Genomic DNA, 18,865 nt, shown 5'->3' on the forward strand with positions numbered 1-18,865 from the left:
GTTTTTTTGTTGTCGTTTTGTTTTTGTTTTTGTACCTGAAGATAGTGAGCTGCCTCACATCCTCAAAGCTTGAAACTCTGGTGGTTGTTAAACATTCCAACTCAAGAACCAGAAAAACAGTATGTTTGCATGAATGTAAAAAAACAGAACCCTAAAGCAACAATCCAGACCTAGATCAAGATCTCACTAGTCAGAATTCCCTGATTGATTTGAAGAGAATTCCTTGAGTACGGACTGTACAGAAGGCACTGACCCTACCCAGTAAGGAAGTTAAGAACAGAAGAGAGGGTAAGTAGAACAACGATTCAAGTCCTTAATATCGAATACAAAGGAAAGGATGGAGTTTATATATTCCAGTGACTATTGAAATAAGAACACCCCATGAAAGAGAGAAACTTCAGACTGATCAAGAAGAGAAATGAGATTGGCTTTCTCTAGCTATGCTCTCATTTATTCACAAACTGGATCCTATGTAATACTGGGAAAGGGTGAAAATCTACATATTAACTAATATCGCATAAAGAATCTTCAACTAATGGAAATACAGGCAGAATCTGAAAGACCTAGAAATACAGCAGCGGGAGCTACGAGTATAAGAATAGAGAGGCTAATGATGGGTATTCCTGGGAACAAGATTGCCAGTAATAAGAAAGAAAGCAGTAGAACCAGAGTCAGATCCAGGTCTATTACAAAATTAGTTTCAATTACAGACACATTTTAAATAGCCTAATAGTTATAAAGTTTGAAGAACTGCCAATGTTTCTGAATTAGAAAATCTGAATGTGAGTCACATCTACACCATCTATTAGCTCCACAATCTTGAGCAGTCATTAAGCTTGCTGAGCCGCAGTCTTTCCATAATGAAAATAGAAGTGATAGTATCTACACAATACCACCTTACAGAGCTTTAAGAGTAGTCAAATGAAACTATACTCTGAAACATAAAGCACTATTGGAATGTAAATTATTAATATCATTCAGCTTTTGCTTGATTTCCCATTAGTGGGAATATTACTAATTTATTATATTATTTATGAACAATAGCTCTAATTGTTAAAGGGGGATATCTGTCCATTATATGAAAAAATATATGTAACTTATACACTGGTCCTAGCTATATCCCCTGGTGAATCAGAATTAATTTGAATCTACTATCCAATGATATTTCTTCAAATATTTAATGATAGCTATCGTGATACCCTTAAAGTTTTCTATTCTGCATATTAGGAAAATTCAAGGGTTGGTGAACTCAGTTATACAATGACATTGGAGCTCTGGATCTTGTCTGGTTCTACTGTCTACTCAAAATATGATTCAGTTTCCAGACCCTGGAAATCAGGTCATTTTCTTCTAAATTCCTTTGAGTTTGTTAATATCTTTCTCAAACGTTGATGCCTACACCTGTGACAAATTTTGTGTTTGCTTAGACTATACACATCCTCAGTCCAGTTGCACCTTCTGTTTTCCATCAGAAGCCTATTTAGTTCATATATTGGAGGGCAGTGTCTTCAGGAAAGACAGCCTCCCCACCCCCATCCTCACCCCCGGTAGCCAAGAGGTGAATGTTGACTAGTTTAAACCAATCGTGGCAGTTTTATTACCCTGCCACCTTCATGGACATGTGAATGCAGTCTTGGCCACTGAGATACAAAAGAATGTCTTCAGGGAGGCATGTAGGAAAAGTCCTCTTCACTCTTTAGGAAAGAACCAATGGCAGGGTTCACCCCGTCCTGCCTGTGGGATGCTTACTTCTGAAGTTTGGATGTGCCACAGACAATTTGAGATGATGCTAGTAGGAAACCAACATTATTGTAGAACCACCGACCTAGGGTCCTTTCATCATAAAGCCACTGAATTAAAAAGTATTTATTCTTGCCTTTTCCAGACATTTCTATGCAGGGTGATCCATTATGGTTATTGCTTAAGCCCCATTTGGATGTGTATCAGGGTCTGTTGATGCCGCAACTTACCCTTTTGCCCACCTGAGGCAACCTGCTGCTATAAGAAGCAGTGCCAGCACTCTGATAGTTTCCCACCTCACGTGCCTGCACCTCTTCTCTAAGCTAAGAAGCATTGCTAAGGTGCAGTACAAGGAGTTTAAGCTCCTTCCTCCTAAGCCTCAATCAAAAGGAATGACACTTAGGGGAGGAGGGGGGCTAAGCCTTCCCCCACTCTGGTGGGACATTTATGAAATATGTCCCACACACTTTCTCAGAGGACTCCAACTGAGTCCCAGTAGCTGACAGCAGAAACCGGCTTATTAATATATCCTTTCCTGTCTTACTTACTCCCACCCCCTCAAATTTGTTGTCCTTGATCTTGGGATCACCTTCTAAATAATTACATGTGCCTAAGACTTGTCTCAGGGTCCGTTTTTGAGGAAGCCAAATTAAGATACGTCAAGTATTCTGTTGTCTGCAGCTAAAAGCATTCTGATGCAGCAGAGCTTTCTGTGATGGTAGGAATGTTCCATCATTCCTACCTATTGGGATGTGTAGTCCAATATGCCAGCCATTAGTCACATGTGGCTATAGGGTATGTGAAATGTGGCTAATGTGACTGAGGAACAGAATTTTTTAAAATTTCATTTCACTTTAGTTTATTTAAATTTCAATAGCCACATGTTGCTGGTGGCTGTCATATTGGATAGTGCAGCTCTCGATGCATTCCAGTGAGGACGGAGTGAATGAATCACATCTCTGATTTTTTAAACATCAGAATTATATTTCATAACCTATATTTTGCATAATGAAGAATTGTACTAGGCTAGGCTTTGTGAAGAATACAAAGATGAATAAAATAAACAGCTTCTGCCTTGTAAAATCAACATAGTCAGGGAAACACACATACATATGGATATATAAAAGCAGGGCACATATTGCAAGAATGGTATAAACAAAGTACTACTGTATTTCCCAGAAAATAAGACCTAGCCAGACAATCAGCTCTAATGTGTCTTTTGGAGCAAAAATTAATATACGACCCAGTCTTATTTTACTATAAGACCCGGTCTTATATTATACTATATAATATATAGTATAATATACTATATGTTATATATAGTATATACTATATATAATATATACTATATTATACTTATATTATATAGTATAATATAAGACCGGGTCTTATATTAATTTTTTCTCCAAAAGATACATTAGAGCTGATTGTCCGGCTAGGTCTGATTTTCGGGAAAATACGGTATGGGAAATAAAAGAATGCACAATAAATTTCTGATGTGGGAATCCAAGAATGCTTCACTAAGGTAGCATTTAAGCTGAGTCGTGGCAAATACAGTATCTTCAGGGAGGGACAGAGGGAGAATTATATTTATAGGTGGATAGAAAAAAGAGACACAGGGAAGCAGTACAGATAAGAAGAATGAGAATGCAAGTGGCACGATAAAGCTGGGCTGTAGAAAAAAAATTCTAGGTGGAGAGTACACAGAGCTTTGAATTACATATCAACACACTTAGATTTTATTACCCTGTGAGTGATAGAAAGGTATCAAAGTGTTTGAGCTTGGGTGGTGATGATGGTGTTGTCAGTGACATATCGGTTATAGAGAGGAATAAATAGAAACATAGAAATCAGTTAGATATTTACAACATTCATCAATATACAAATGCTATTGCTGTGAACTTTGTCCCTAGCATTGAAAATAAAAATAAGAGACAGTTCAACCATATCTCACAGGTAGACGTGGTAGGTCCTGACCACAAAGTGAAAGTAGTTTATGAAAGAGAAGAGTTGGAGATGGCCCCAAGAGAATCACAGAGGATCAGGATTGAGGGAAAGAGATTCTAGCAGACGTTTGAACATGCAAATGCTGGGCGTTGGTGGTCAGGTATGTGAAAAGAAGCAGAATTTGAGCAGGAAGTAAAAATGAGAGGAGGCTCTTGAAGTGTACTTGTAGTTCAGGGAAGACGAAAAGAATTTGGAAAAACCAAAGTGAGCAAAGGAAAAGATTAGTTTTTTTGTTTTGTGTTTGTTTTTGTTTAAGTACCATATGCTCATATGCTTTTAGCTAATATTGAGTAAAAGATGGTTATTTATTCCTAAGTTTTTTCACTTGTTGATTTGGGCTCATTATTCCATTACTGAATTTATTGTTTGACTGCCAGTCATTCCACAGAAAGTTACTCAGCTTTTCCAATTGTCTTCTTTTGTGTTTTCAGCCTAAGTTATTTAAGATATAAAGGAGTTGAATAAAAGGAAAAGCTGATAATTTTCCTGGGAAAAAAAGTAGTATTGTATGAATTGTGTAGTGGACGCCATGGTGTACAGCACATATTCCCATTCAGAACTAAGGCTCTCATTTCTAGAGTTTGAGTGTTGGCTACTGAGAGCTCAGAGCTGAGTCCTTCTCCAGGATCTGTCCTTGGCTTTGCCCGTCATATCTCCTCCTTGGAAGCAGCCTGTACCCATTGACTGGTTGATGTAGCCCCTTTGTTTCAATTCTGGTCAACTCTGAAGAATCATCCCAGCTCTCTCTCTATAGCTCCGTGTGAGATCAGCTGAAGCCTCTGTTGCAACTTCATCTCAGTTCAACTTTTTCTTTGCATCCCTTACTATCTCACAGGTGTTACTCGCACAATCACCCCCAAATAAATTACCTGCTAGCAAATCTCCATCTCAATATCTGTTTCCCCTGAGAAACTCAACCTAAGATTAACTGCAAATCAAAATCTCAGCTGGTATTTTTTTGACTTGACAAAACCATTTTAGACATCATTTAAAGTATCAGATTCTTTTTACATTTGAAAAAGATTAATGGCGATGACTTTTCTAAAGTTATGTTAATTTCATCAGCCTGGCACTGGCGCAACAATAAAGAGACAAATTAATAGATGAGAATAGATATCTCAGAAACAGATCCTACTATATACAGGAATTTATTATATTATCATGGCCATTGATATCACAAGAGTATAATAAAGATTAATGACATAACAAATGAAAGAGGAAAGGGAAGATTATTCAGTAAATGGTTCTGGGACAAAGAATGGGAAAATAAATTTAATTCTTATATCATATATTGAAATAAATCCCGAATGGATTAAAAATGTTACTTCAATTTCACTAATAATCAAGGAAGCAAATTTAAACATCAAGGAGATGCTGTCTTTTGCTGCTCGTATTGGTAGAGAGAGTGTATTGATGAGGGCACGGGGATAAAAGAGTACCCTCATATACTGTTGGAAGAACTGTAAATTTTTACAGCTTTTGAAGGGTAATGTGACATTTACTATGAAAATTATAAATGTATGTCTTTGGTTAAATTTATGAAACTTTTAAATTGGAGAATAATATAAAATATTAAGAATTACATGTATAAATAATTAACTTTACATACCTTAAGGGTTTTTACAAATTTATACCCTTGTGCACATGTAAAAATAAATATATACAAACACATAACCACCACCTATATAAAGACATGAAATACTTTCAGCACTTTAGAAGTTTCCCTGGTGTTCTATCCTAGAAACAGTCCCCTCCCAATAAGTGAATAAGACAGTCTCCATCCTTCCTAATAAGTGACTAAGACAGACCATTTCCTTTCATGGAACTTATGGTATACTGGGGGTGACAAATATTAAGTAAATAATTACACAAATGACTATTTATGAATAATTGATCCTAATATTACAATGTAAAATTAAAAGTGTGAAAATAGAAATAGCATTTAGATTGGGGAAACTGAGGGAAGACAAATCAGAAGTAACATATAACGTAAAGAATGAGTTGGAGTCAGCCAGGCAAAGAGAGTGGGGAGGGAGGAACATACCAAGGAGAGAGAATATTATATGGCTTGACTTAGGAAAGGGTTTCAAGGACCTGAAAAGTAAAAATACTGCTGGTAAGCAGAAAAAGAGGCAATGCAGGAGGCCGGAGAAACAGGCAGGAGCCAATCCCTGCAAGACATTATAAGCTGGTTAAAGATGTACATTTTAACATAATTATAAAACCACTCAATGATTTTAAAAGAAAGTGCATTTTTAAATGGTCATTGTGCACCACTGTGAAGATAATGGATTGTTGAGAAAATCGTGTGGAAGTTGGGAGACTACTTATTAGGCTATTGCAAGAGGTGACGATGACTTGGACCAGAAAAGTGACTTGGAAACAAAAAGAAATGGAGAATTCAAAAGGGGTTTTGCAAGTTGCATCTACTGAGCTTAATGACTGATAGGGTGAGAAGGGTGAGGGCAAAGGAGATTGTAAATTCATTTAAAAGAAAAGCTTCAAAGGATATACACCAAACTGCTGGCTGTTACCTCTGCTTTGGGTTTGGATGTGGGGGGAGGATAGGGACAGATTTTTGACTTTTTATTTTATGTAGACTCCAAACTAAAATGGTATCGTGGTGGTGGTGGTGATGGTAGCAGTAGCAGCTTAGAGTTATTTTAATGACCTTGCAAAATTGCCTATAATTAATTGCATTACTTAATGGAAATAATAAAGAAAATGGTCATTCATTTGATTTCATAAAACAACTTTATTGTATAAATGAATGATAACATAATCCAAATTAAAAGGCAAAAAACAAAACTGGAAGAATATTACGACAATGGGTGAAGATAATTCTATATAAAAAGGTCAGATAAATTATTAAGGTTTATGTGAGGTTTTCCATACTAATCAGCAATTCACAAAAGAAGAAATAGAAATAATTTTTCTAGGTTTATTCAGATATAATTGACATGTAACATTGTATCAATTTAAGGTATATAACCTATGGATTTGCTACACTTATATATTATAAAATGATTACCCGCATAGTGTTAGCTAACACCTGCATTAGGTCACATAATTGCCATTTCCTTTGCAGTGAGGCTATTTAAGATCTACTCTGTTAGCAACTTTCATGTATATAATATGGTATTAACTATAATCACTATGCTGTACATTACAGCCTCAAAGCTTATTCATCTTATAACTGCAAGTTTGTGCCCTTTGATGCACATCTCCCTTTCCCCCCACCCACCAGCCCTCAGCCCCTGGTAAGCACCATTCTAGTCTCTGTTTCTGTGAGTGTGGACTTTTTTGAATCCACATATAGGTGAGATCATACAGTATTTGTCTTTTTCTCTATCTGACTTACTTCACTTACCATAATGCCCTCAAGTTCCATCTATTCTATCCACATTGTGGCAAGTGGCAGAATATTCTTTTTTCATGGCTGAATAATATTCCTCTCTGTGTGTGTGTGTGTGTGTGTGTGTGTGTGTGTGTGTGTGTGTGTGTGTATCACAACTTCTTTATCCATTCTTTTGTTGATGGACACTTAGGTTATTTCCATATCCTGGCAATTTACTTTCCTACCAACTGTATAAAATGGTTCCCTTTTTTCCACATCTTAGCCAACACTTGTTATCTCTTGTCTTTTCGATAATAGCCGTTCTAACAGATGCGAGGTAATACCTCGTTGTTTTGATTTGAATTCCCCTGATGATTAGTGAAGTTGAGCACCTTTTTGTGTACCTGCCCTTTGGATGTCTTCTTTGGAAAAATGTCTATTCAGTCTCTTTGCCCATTTTTAATCACATTGTTTCATTTTTTGGTATTGATTTGTATGAGTTCTTTATGTAGTTTGGATATTAACCAAACTTGGGGTGAGGGGTCAGAGGAGAGGTACAGGAGGCAGTGAAATAGGCCATCTACAGCATCAGTGCTTTAAGTTAAATTGTTGTGAGTCTGGCAGTTAGGCAATATTGTATATATGTTATTACAATTTTCATATTCTTTGACTTGAACTTTTACCTCAGGGATTATATTCTAATGAAATGAGCACAAATTTGAAGAGATCTTTATGCATTCCATGTAGCCATTATTTATAACACCACATGGGAAACAATATAATGCACAACCAATGGTAAATGGCATATCCCTGACTATCGTACAGTCATTTACATTTACGTGTGGAAATGCTGAAGCTATCATTTTAAGTGAAAGCATGTTTTTATGTCTGCTTGACGCATTACCCTTCTATGACCCCTGCCTGTGGATACCATATATAGTCTTAGTCCTGCCAGTATCAGCAACCAGATTTTACCTCTGTGTAACCGCTGCACCTCAATCCTGGGCAGTCTTTGGCAGGCAAATGTACATCCCTGTCTTCCTGACCTTGTCTCTCCCATCTCCAGCCACTCCAGTTAAGATGGATGGCATTCACTGTGTTCAGGAAACCTGCAAAAGGATTCAGGTACACTTAATTGCTGCAATCAAATTGACTTTATAGATATAATATGGAACACATTCCAGAAAAAATAAATTATGAAGTTGGAACTATGAGATAACCTGAAAATCTGTTAAAAATAAAAAAGGGATGCTATAATGGTCACTGTAGATAAAAGAGAAAAACAGCCTTCAGGAAATTTAGCAAAAAGAAGAGCTGGGAATTCATCCTGTTGCTACATCCAGTACTCTGCCTTGCGCCTAACAGGCCCTCAAATCTATCTATTAATGACAATGTTTTAGGTTAGTTTATTCTTCCCACTAGAGGGCAAGGTTTGAAGGCCTTTACCTGCTAACTTATTTGTGTAGAAACTTGCATAGTATTGAACAGTGTACATTCAAAATGTATTTATTCTATTCCTGAAACAGCTAGCTTTGAAATCAGTAGATTAAAAAAGCATAGGCTGAATAGTCTCTGGAGAATGGGATCGGGAGAGGATAATAGAAGATAATCATTCTTTCATTTATTCAAATATTTCGTTTTTGACATTATAATTTTGTATTATTTTTTGACATTTTTGTAATTTATATATAGATTTTAATTAAAAGTGGACATATAAAAGCATATTACTGTGTTTTACATAATCTTTTATTGTTTTTAATTGCATAGGTGTTGGAGGAATATATACACGTAGTTTATATTAATCATATTGAAACCCAGGATGAGAAATAGTTGCTTGCATCAAACCCAAGATAAGAATATTGCTGTTATTGGTGGTTTTAGCAGTTGTAACAGCAGTGATAGAAGTAGTATTAGTAGCTATAGTAGAAGCAGTAGAGCCTAATATATGTTCAGCCCTTGTGAGCTTTAAATGACCTTTATTATCACCTTTGTCCTATTAAACAGCTTTGTGAAATCATTCACATCGAACTAAAGGGAAAAGTGAAGTTCAATTTTTTTGCCTAACAAATGGTATACAGTTAGCAAATGGCAGAACTAATGCAAAATTCTGTCATTTGATTCCTAGACCTTCATTAGTTTTACTATTGTTCTAGGCATTTTCATATTCAATCATCGCAAGTCAATACAGACAGCAAATTGGCACAAATATTTGGGCTTCCCATATGTTATAATTTCAAGGGTGGTGTATTTCTCAATATACAAGAAGTGATCTAATAATTTTAAATTATTTAATTGATTTATTGTAATCAGTAAAACAATAGTAATATTGATGCCTCTAGGATCTTCTGATTTTATTTAGCTCATTGTCGATGACATTTTTCCTAGAGAAGGTAAAACTGAGCAAGTATAAAAATAAGTTCAGTGTGTCCTTGGAACACATTATAATTTTGAAGTAGTTCTGAGTAGGAAATGATTTACTGTAGTGACTGGAAATGAAAATTTCTGCAAGGTCATCTGGATTTCAAAAATTATTCTAATGAATCCTAAGCTTGATATAAACTTTATGTGAGTTATCACCTTATACTAACGTGTGCTAATAGACACCATCCCTAAATACTGTCATTTGATGACAATAAGCCTTATAAAAGTTTTGTTCCTGAGCAACTCATCTCCTGCTAAAAAAAAAAAAAGAAAAAAGAAAAAAAACAGTAAATCTTTGCTTTAAACTACAGTTTTTGCTGAGACAAATTCTTTAGGAGTTAAATTGGTGACCATTTTAGAATTGTGAATTTTAGCATCCATGAAGTCTGCCAGTTTGTTATTTTCATGTTGCTGTGAATCACTTCTGAATTGTCATTCCCTCTTATTTTTCCTGTCATTCCTAAAGCTTTGCCATAATCTGATACTCACTGGAATACTTAGTACTCTGCTGTTTCCCTAGTGACTAAGCCCTCTTTTCTGTGACATAGGAACTGGTCCATGCCTTCATCACCACCACCACCACCACCATCAATCAGGAGACACTTGCCCAATACCTCCCCCAGAGCACAGTCTTTCCTTGCAAAGGGACTGTCCCTCTTTGAATGCTCAAATATTTTATTCTGCTTTAAAGTATTTCAATAGCAGTTTTACATTTCTTCCCATTCGGGGGCTGTATTTTCTATTTAGGTTCTTGTTTCATGAAGATATAGGAAAAGATGAAATTGATGCTACTGAGATTTTGAAATGCTAACATTGTGTAGTGAATATTTTTCAAGGACTAAACATTTATGCTTAATTTGAGCAGAAGGATGAAAAGATGAAGCATAAAGAGAGAATACCATGAACAAGAATTCTTAAGAGTCTAGAAATAATTTCTCGCATAATACCTTTTAGAAGGAAAAACATAATGTTCATTACTAAGGCTTTTAGAATGCAGTTTCTCATTTGCCATGGACATGACCACAAAACATTTTTCCCACTAGATTTTCTTTCTGCTAGGTTGCTAGCATTCAGCCTATTGGGAACATTTTATTTTCTTTAAAAAAGGGAAACATGAGATGAGAAAATACCCCCCTTTTTAACTTATTCAGATACAGTCCTCTGTGTTTTAGATATTATTTTTTTCTTAATCTAGCATTTTTTGGCGGGTATTCATTATATTCCAACCATTTTACATGCAGTATCTCACATAAAGATCACAACACCTTTAAACATAGATATTATTATGTACATTTTATAGATTAGAAACAAAGGCTTAAAGAACTTAAATAACTTATCCAACTGAGCTAATAAGAAGCAAGAGCCAATGCATAGACACAGATCTTTCTCTAGATAGAATCCAAGCCTTTAGTCAAGTTTGAAAAAAGGTACCAGAAGCTTCTACTAGATTCAGTAAAAATATATCGTGGGACATATTGCCCAAATCAGATTTGAGCTATTTCCCTCAGTAAACATATCTCAAGCACCTATTGTGTATTGGGCACTATGCAAATATTAGCTTTAAAGTTCTGGCATTCTGGATATAGAGAAAGTAAGTAAGCACAAAGAAATTATGTAGGATGAACTATAAGGCTGTGAAAGTTGCAAATTATGGCACAAGAATAACAAAGAACTTCTATGCATAAAAATAGTGGAATTGATATGGGGCTTGTAGCAGATTGCGATGTTAACATAACAGTTAGAAATGCAATACTGTTTGAAAATAACGTAAAGACACACATGTAGTAAGTGCAAATAATCTTCTGTCCGTATTTAGCTTTGGCTAAGCTTTTATGAGACCAAGTTGTTCCAGTGTGGCCATATTCTAAACAAGATACAGGGAACCTGGAGAGGGTCCAGAGGTCCATAATGAAAATAATTAACATGTAAGAAGAAAAGAAATCCTTGAGGAAATATGTAAGGATATGGGGTTATTTTGTTTGAAGACAGCAAAGATACAAGCAAGGAGAGCTGTAATAACTATTTCAAAATACAAAAAGAATATTTTAGAGGATGAGAAATAGTTGTTCCCCCTATGCACTAAAGAGAAAATAAAAGAAATATGTGTTCCTCAGAGGATAATACATAAAAGTAATAAAGAGGCCATTCTTTATCCTATTTGAGAAGAGTCATCTTAATTCTCCCTCTAAGGACTTGTGAGTAGGCAGAAACAAAACTTTAAAATTGTCAGAGGATAAAAGTTTCTCGTCTCACACCTTTCCTGACACACACAGCCAGAGTATCCACCTACCAACCAAAGACATGAACAATCGTGCAACATAAATGTTGCCCCTTCCTGAAAGAATGAATGGCATAGGTCTGAAACTCTTTTGGTTAGCCACATATTTTATAAAATTGAATTATTTATCAAAATCAAAATATTTTTAGTTTAGATAACAATAGAAATCTGTTATTTCTTTAATTTTTAAGTGATCAGAATACCTGGCAAACCTGGCCACATACAAGGCTGGAGACGTATAGTACATGTGTCTCCCCCCACCCACCTTCCCCCCCACACCTCCGTCCCCACTCCCCATTCCCCCCCCATGTGCCTGCATCCCCACCATTTCCTATAATACACACACTGGGCCTCTTTCACTCATTCTTGCTGCCTGCCTAGTCTCTTTAGACATTTGACTTTGTAAGCATGGGCATAAGTTAAAAGGAGCAGTGGAAGGGGAACCATTCAATTGCTTTGCCAAACCTAGCAGAGTTACCCCCAGGATCCTCTTGCCATCACTTTATTTAGAGCTATGCAACCAAATGCAAACTAGTACAGAGTCCCTGGGCAAGAATGCACGAAGAGGAGGTATGAAAACGAGATAATTCTCCATTGTCTTCCAGAAGTATTCTATGGAACTAGGCTTCTCTGACTAAGATTGAGACAGTGTGTGGTAGGAACTGTTTCAAGCCACAAAGACCTGTGGTGATTGGATCTTCTGGAGGATTATTTGTATTCAATGAGAAGTAATTGAAAACATGATTTTTATATTAAAATATAGTATTACATTTTGCAGAGTTCAAGAACCTTTACAAGGTAAAGCACGATATTTCAAAGCCATTTGTCGCTAACAAAAGAACCAGGTTTGCATATGTCTGCCATTGGTGGTTATTTTGTTGACAGAGTTTGAGGAGCATTACTAGGTTTCTGCCAACTCCAAATCATTGCAGTTTCTATCCCCTGTAGCAGTCTGTCTTGCATCTCTTCTTGGAAGTCTTGTAAGCATAAAAGTGCGTGTCCACAACACAAGTAAATCTTAATTAAAATTATTCCCACAAAAATTAAGAAGCTCTTAACTTGAAATGTTATGTTAAAAATGATCTCCAATTAAAGCACCATTTTATCCAATTGTCTTGGTTAAGGACATATGTTTTGAATCAGATTGCCTGGGCTTTCTACACGCAATACCGTGTTTCCCCGAAAATAAGACCTAGCCGGACAATCAGCTCTAATGCGTCTTTTGGAGCAAAAATTAATATAAGACTGGGTCTTACGATAATATAAGACCCAGTATAATATAATATAATACCAGATCTTATATTAATTTTTGCTCCAAAAGGCGCATTAGAGCTGATTGTCCGGCTAGGTCTTATTTTCGGGGAAACACGGTAGCTGTGCCACCTTAAACAAGTAATTAACCTCTATGGTCTTCAATTGCATTGGTTCTCCATACGATTGTTATGAGATCTGAATGTGTCAACATTTGTAAGGCATCTAGAAAAGTACTTGGAATATAATAAGTGGTACAGACCTTATTATGGGGAACACTAAAGTTTTATTTTTCGAAAGTTTTATTTTCAGGTAGCAGCACTACAGCTTCATAACCTCACCCTGAGGTGGTGACCTTGGGTGGAATATATGTGTTAGTGAATTCTCTAGTAACCCAACCTTTAGTAGCATTAGAAGGCAAGGCAAAGTGCCAAAAAATGAGAACTTCTAACTCCAAACAGCCAAGTGTGTTTTGACATCCCCCAAAACAATAGAAAACGGGGTCTTTTGAAGCAATACCAAATAGCATTTATTTCAGAAATGTGAGAGACTGGATCTCTAAATTTTATATTGAAGAACCGCATTTTAAGTAAAGGAGCAAACATTTAATGCCCTATTCTATTCAGTGGCATTTGAATAAGACGAACTATATTTACTTGTGGGTATTTTTGAGGGGTTTATTTTGGTTTTTGTCTAAAAGATTCAAAAGCATAGATTCTATTTCAGAAACCATATCCAAAAGATTAACTATACCCAACTAGATAACAAGTTTATTCCAAGAATAAAGACCCATGTTTTTGCTGTATTATAATATACTTCATAATTAAATGACAGTAAAAACTTAGCAACCTCACATTTTTTCTGATAAGCCTTGCCTAGCAGTTCTCAAACTGTTTGGTCTCAGGACCACTTTACATCTTAAAAACTATTACAAACCCCAAAGAGCTTTTGTTTATGTATATTGCATCAAATATTTATAGAATTAGAACATTTTAAGCAAAAATTTAAACATTTCTCTTTTAATATCGTTAAAAACAACATTAAAGCAAATGCAGGCTAAAATAAACTATATACTTTTATGAAAAATAACTATTTTCTACAACCAAAAGAGAAAAAAGATATTAGTGACAATGGTGGCATTTTTTCACATATTTGCAAATCCTTCTAATGTCTGATTTCAGAGAATACAGTTGAGTTCTCATATCACCTACTACATTCAATCTGCTGCAGTGTATGTTTTGGTTGAAGTGTATGAAGGCAATCTGGCCTGCACAGATACGTATTTAGGAATGGGAAGAGTATTTTAAGAGCCTTTTAAGACAGTTTTGGATAGTCTTTGCTATTACAGTCAAACCTGACAAGGAGTAGTTTCTTCAAAGTTGGTTGCAGTATGGAATCTGAAACCATACAATTGAGCCTTTTGTACATAAGATTGTCTTGCACTTTCAATGAGTTTTCCACCTATGCATAATTTTGTAACATCTTGCATCGATCATTTGGAAAACTTGACTCTGAATTATGTTAACCATCAAATGTTGACAAAGCAAGCTAAAAATTCACATTCATTAATATGCCATCAATCTCTCAGAAAAGTCTTTAAGGAACTGAGACGCTGTGAAGCTCATGGTGACAGATAAACATTATCTGAAGTTTTAATTTTGCTTGAGAGCTCAAATTTTATCAAGAATGAATGCTATCTTTTGTGTTCCTTGAACTAGGAGGCGCACTTGTTCATTTTTAAGAAGATGTTCATTACTATAGTTTGTCAGACCTTCTTTCTGTGTTCCAAGAAGAAATGTGTTCCATGAAAAAAGTGGCTATTTCAGCTTGTAACTCAATCACACAAGTGCTTTTCCTCCTGGCAACCATCATACTTTGGCATCCAGCAGAAATGTTTTATGCATAATTTCCATTTCACAATACAGAATATTAAAAAGATTTAATAAAATCCGGGGTTGGGATTTAATAAAATTAATGATGTTTACTGCTTCAACAAGGGCATTTTTAAGTAAAACTGTCCTTTGCCCTTTTGTTTTTTTTAACTGTGAGGGGATGATCATAATGAATACTCTGACTAGTGTATAATTTGATATCCCTGCTTTGATTCATGCCAAGTGCCAGCTGTTTGATTCACCATTGTTTTTGCACCATCACTACATGCCAACATAGGGGGGAAAAGAAAATAACATCTTCATATTATGATTGAAGCAGTTTTGGCTTCATGAACCTGCTGAAAAACTCCCAAGTCAAATTGCAGATCACAGTGATTGGTCCATGGGTGGTCATGTGTAATTCAGGCCGATCAGAGTCATTTTTCAGAATCATATGGATGCTGAGAGACAGGGATGCTCTTTTCTCTGGGATTATTAATGTAAAGTCAAAACCTTGAATTGCTGCTGGCCATCTTTGGTACAACATAAAGGAAAGCTCTCTGAAATGATTTCAAAAAGAGGAGGTCAGAAGTCAGAGATGGAGAGACATAGACTCGTAATGACATCATTTGAGCTCCTGGATCTGGCTCAGCCTAAGGCCATATATCCTCATGATTTTCAGTAGTATGAATAAATAGATTTTCTTTGGCCAAAGATAGTTTGAATTGGCTTTCTGTTCTTTGCAACCCAAAGAGTTCTGACATAAAATGAAAAAATCTGTAAGGACAAAACCTATAATTTATATTTTTGTAACCCTCAAAATATCTAGCAAGTGCCTTGACTATGATGGTCACTGTTCTTACCATCTCAGCCTCCACTTAATTGAATCTCCTCATTTTATACATTTCTAAAATGCACATTAGATTATGTCAATCTTCGCTAAACTGCTTCCACTCTTCCTTGCCATGGTAGGGAGGGGACTGTGTTTAAAATTGTTTTCACAATATAGCTCTACCCACCTTTACAGCTTCTCTGCCAGTTCTTCTCCACCAATGTCCTTTATCACATTTGCTGGTTCTTGAAGGAGCCATAGCCTTTCTTGCCACCAATGCTTTGCACATGCTGTTCGCACTAAACCCCGGATATCTAACTAACGATCTCCTACTTCTCGAAAAGCCTTTCAAAGATCACCTCACAGGGAAGTCTTTTCTAATGCCCACTCATTTCCCTCCCTGAGTTTCTATTGCTTCTGTGTTCTTTATCAAGTCTTCACAAACTATATGAACATTGCTTGCATATTTGTCTGTTAGCCTGAAAAATGGTGAACCTCTTGCATGGTGAAATTTCATCTTTCATCCTTGTATTCGCAGACTGAGTACAGAACCTGACACTTACTAAGCACACTCTCAATATTTATAAAAGCAAAGAATAAAAATAACAAATAACAAAATTGTTTTAGTCATTACTCTTGGACTCTGCCATTTATTTGCTCTGTGACTTGGGTTAAATCATTTATGCTATTGAGAACCTATATTTCTTCATCTATAAAACTGGGATAATAGTGTCTTCCTTGCCTAGTATGATAAATATATAGAATAATAGGCAGAAAAATGACCTCCCTTCCAATGATCTCCATATCTAAATCCCTGGAACCTGTGACTATGTTATGTTACATGGCAAAAGAAACTTTGGAGATATGATGAAGATTATGGACCTTGATATGGTGAGATTCTGGATTATCCAGCTGTGCCCAATCTAATCACATGAGCCCTTAAAAGAGGAAAATTCTCTCAGGTGGGAAGCAGAGATGGCAGAAAGGGAGACCAGAAAGATTCAAAGCTTGGAAAGGACTTGCTTGATCCACAATTGCTGGCTTTGCAGATAAAGAAAGAAGGCCATTAGTGAAGGAATGTGGCTGGCTTGTAAAAGTTGAGAATAACCCCTGGCCAACAGCCACAAAGAAACATAGACTACAGTCCTACAACTACATGAAACTGAATTTTGCCAACAACCTGAATGAGCTTGGAAGTGGATTCATGCCCAGAGCTTCAAGAGAAGACTACAGCCCTGCAGATACCTTGATTTCAGCCTTGTGAAACCGGCTGTAGAGCATCACCTAACCCAACCTGTGCTGGTACTTCTGACCTACGGAATTGTGAAATAGTAAATAGCGCTATTGTTTTAAACCACTAAATGTATGGTCATTCGGTAGGGCAGCAATAGAAAACTAATACATATGTAATATAACTTATTTTATAAACGGAAATGTCAGACAGATATGTGCTCTTATAATTTGATACTGCAATACTGGAGATTTGGGGTTAAAGAAATGTGCTGACCCAATGTTGTATTCATTATAAGGAGGATAAGGGTGAGAGAAGAAAGAAAGTGATGTTAAAGTCATGAATTTAGTTTGCTCTTTAAATGTTTAACTTTGAGGTTGCCTCTTTTCAAATCCCTGGAGATTTGGCCTTCCTGCCTGCAGAGAGGTTTTATTAAAACTCAAGTCCCTTGTAAAAGCTTTTAATAGCTTTCTTAAAAAAAAAAAAATCGTCTTTAACTCTCTCTTCTGTGCTATTTCCCTAAATGCAAGAAAGCATAAAGATACTAAAGAAAGACAGGACACAGAATTAAATCAGGGGCCCTCCTAGCTCTTCCATTATTCAAAGCACTTAGCAAACTATAAATGATTTAAGAGTGATACAACCAGCCTTCCCAGAGTAAATAGTTTTTATTTTCCTGATTGGTAAGCAGGAGAAAGAAGAGTCTGTATTCCCATTAGCAAAGATTTTTGAATCATCTTTTGCCAAGAATAAGACAGCATCTCCTCTTCCTATCTAGTCTACTTTCTAAAAAAATATGGAAGCAAATCAAGAGAAAAGGAAAGGGTATTACAACTTTATTAGTGCTTTTATTGGATAGTTATAATATGCCAGCAGACTACCGGGCACTGCACAGAATATAGAAATGAGACCCTGAGTACTTGTTCTGTAATGTAAACGAAGCTGATCAGAATGTACTATTACTGCAAGGTTCAAACCAAAGCCATGGGGTTTCTCATAACTGCACTTGGCACTTAGAGCAGTTGAGACTCGCAACATGCTTCATAAACATTAATTTATTATGCTGGGCTTAAGTTTAATTCCTCTAGTGGATTGAACATATGTACAGATGATGAAAGAGGTAACCTAGTGCTCATTCTAATTCTGGATTGTAGGATCAGCTAGTAATAATCACAATAATGGCTGACACCAGTAATCTTCAAAATGCCCTTTAAGCATTTATTAGCCATCACACCACCCTGTGGGAAAGATAAATATTATTCTCCTCATTCAGAGCCTAATAAATTGTGTTTTCAAGTGGAATGGTTTTGCCCAGGATTCCCCCCAAACCCCACCTGGAGCATGGAGAGTTAGAGTCCCTGGATTGAGCGGAACAGACCATAAAGGTTACCAGTACCCCATTATGAGAGGGGGTTCAAAGTGGTGAAACTTACTCAGGGCTTCTATTACTAGAGAAAACGTCCTAGGGTACGTCTAGAAAAGAGGGAAAAGGTCAATGAATCGGAAAAACCCCAGGAGTTTCCTTTGACTGCAACACATTTTCCCAATTCGTCTACCACAGTCCGTTCTGGAATGTTCAGTAAATGAATTTAAAATAGAGGGTAAAAATTTCCAGCCAAAAGCCGCAGAGAGCCCACCGATGTAACTAACTGGCCACATAGCATTTTATTTTTAATGAAACATGTTTTGGGTGCAGGCACATTTATACTCTATCCATTGGATACGAGACAACGCATTTGACACCCCTGGTTATTGACATGTGTAGAGCACACCATTTGTCTTCTTACACCCAGAACCACCCCCAGCGCAGGGCAGATGATGCTTCCTTTCTTGGAACCATCCTCAGAAAGGATAGCTGACTGAGGGAGCTAGAGTATTTCCAACATAATTGCAGTCT

At 36.3% G+C, this 18,865-nt stretch overlaps 1 protein-coding gene and 1 non-coding gene across 5 annotated transcripts in view; both read left to right on the forward strand.

Annotated features, from left to right (window-relative positions):
• Nucleotides 1-18,865, forward strand: part of CABCOCO1 (ciliary associated calcium binding coiled-coil 1) — a 563,526-nt gene that overhangs the window by 283,200 nt on the left and 261,461 nt on the right. The gene's annotated exons all lie outside the window — the stretch shown is intronic.
• On the forward strand, nucleotides 10,474-10,595 carry LOC141572969 (small nucleolar RNA SNORA32). The gene has a single exon (XR_012498558.2). It is a non-coding gene; the product is annotated as a small nucleolar RNA SNORA32 (small nucleolar RNA).

The sequence above is a fragment of the Rhinolophus sinicus genome, chromosome 15 (assembly GCF_057876585.1).
Source record: "Rhinolophus sinicus isolate RSI-liver-muscle chromosome 15, RSI-T2T, whole genome shotgun sequence".
Classification (NCBI taxonomy): Eukaryota; Metazoa; Chordata; class Mammalia; order Chiroptera; family Rhinolophidae; genus Rhinolophus; species Rhinolophus sinicus.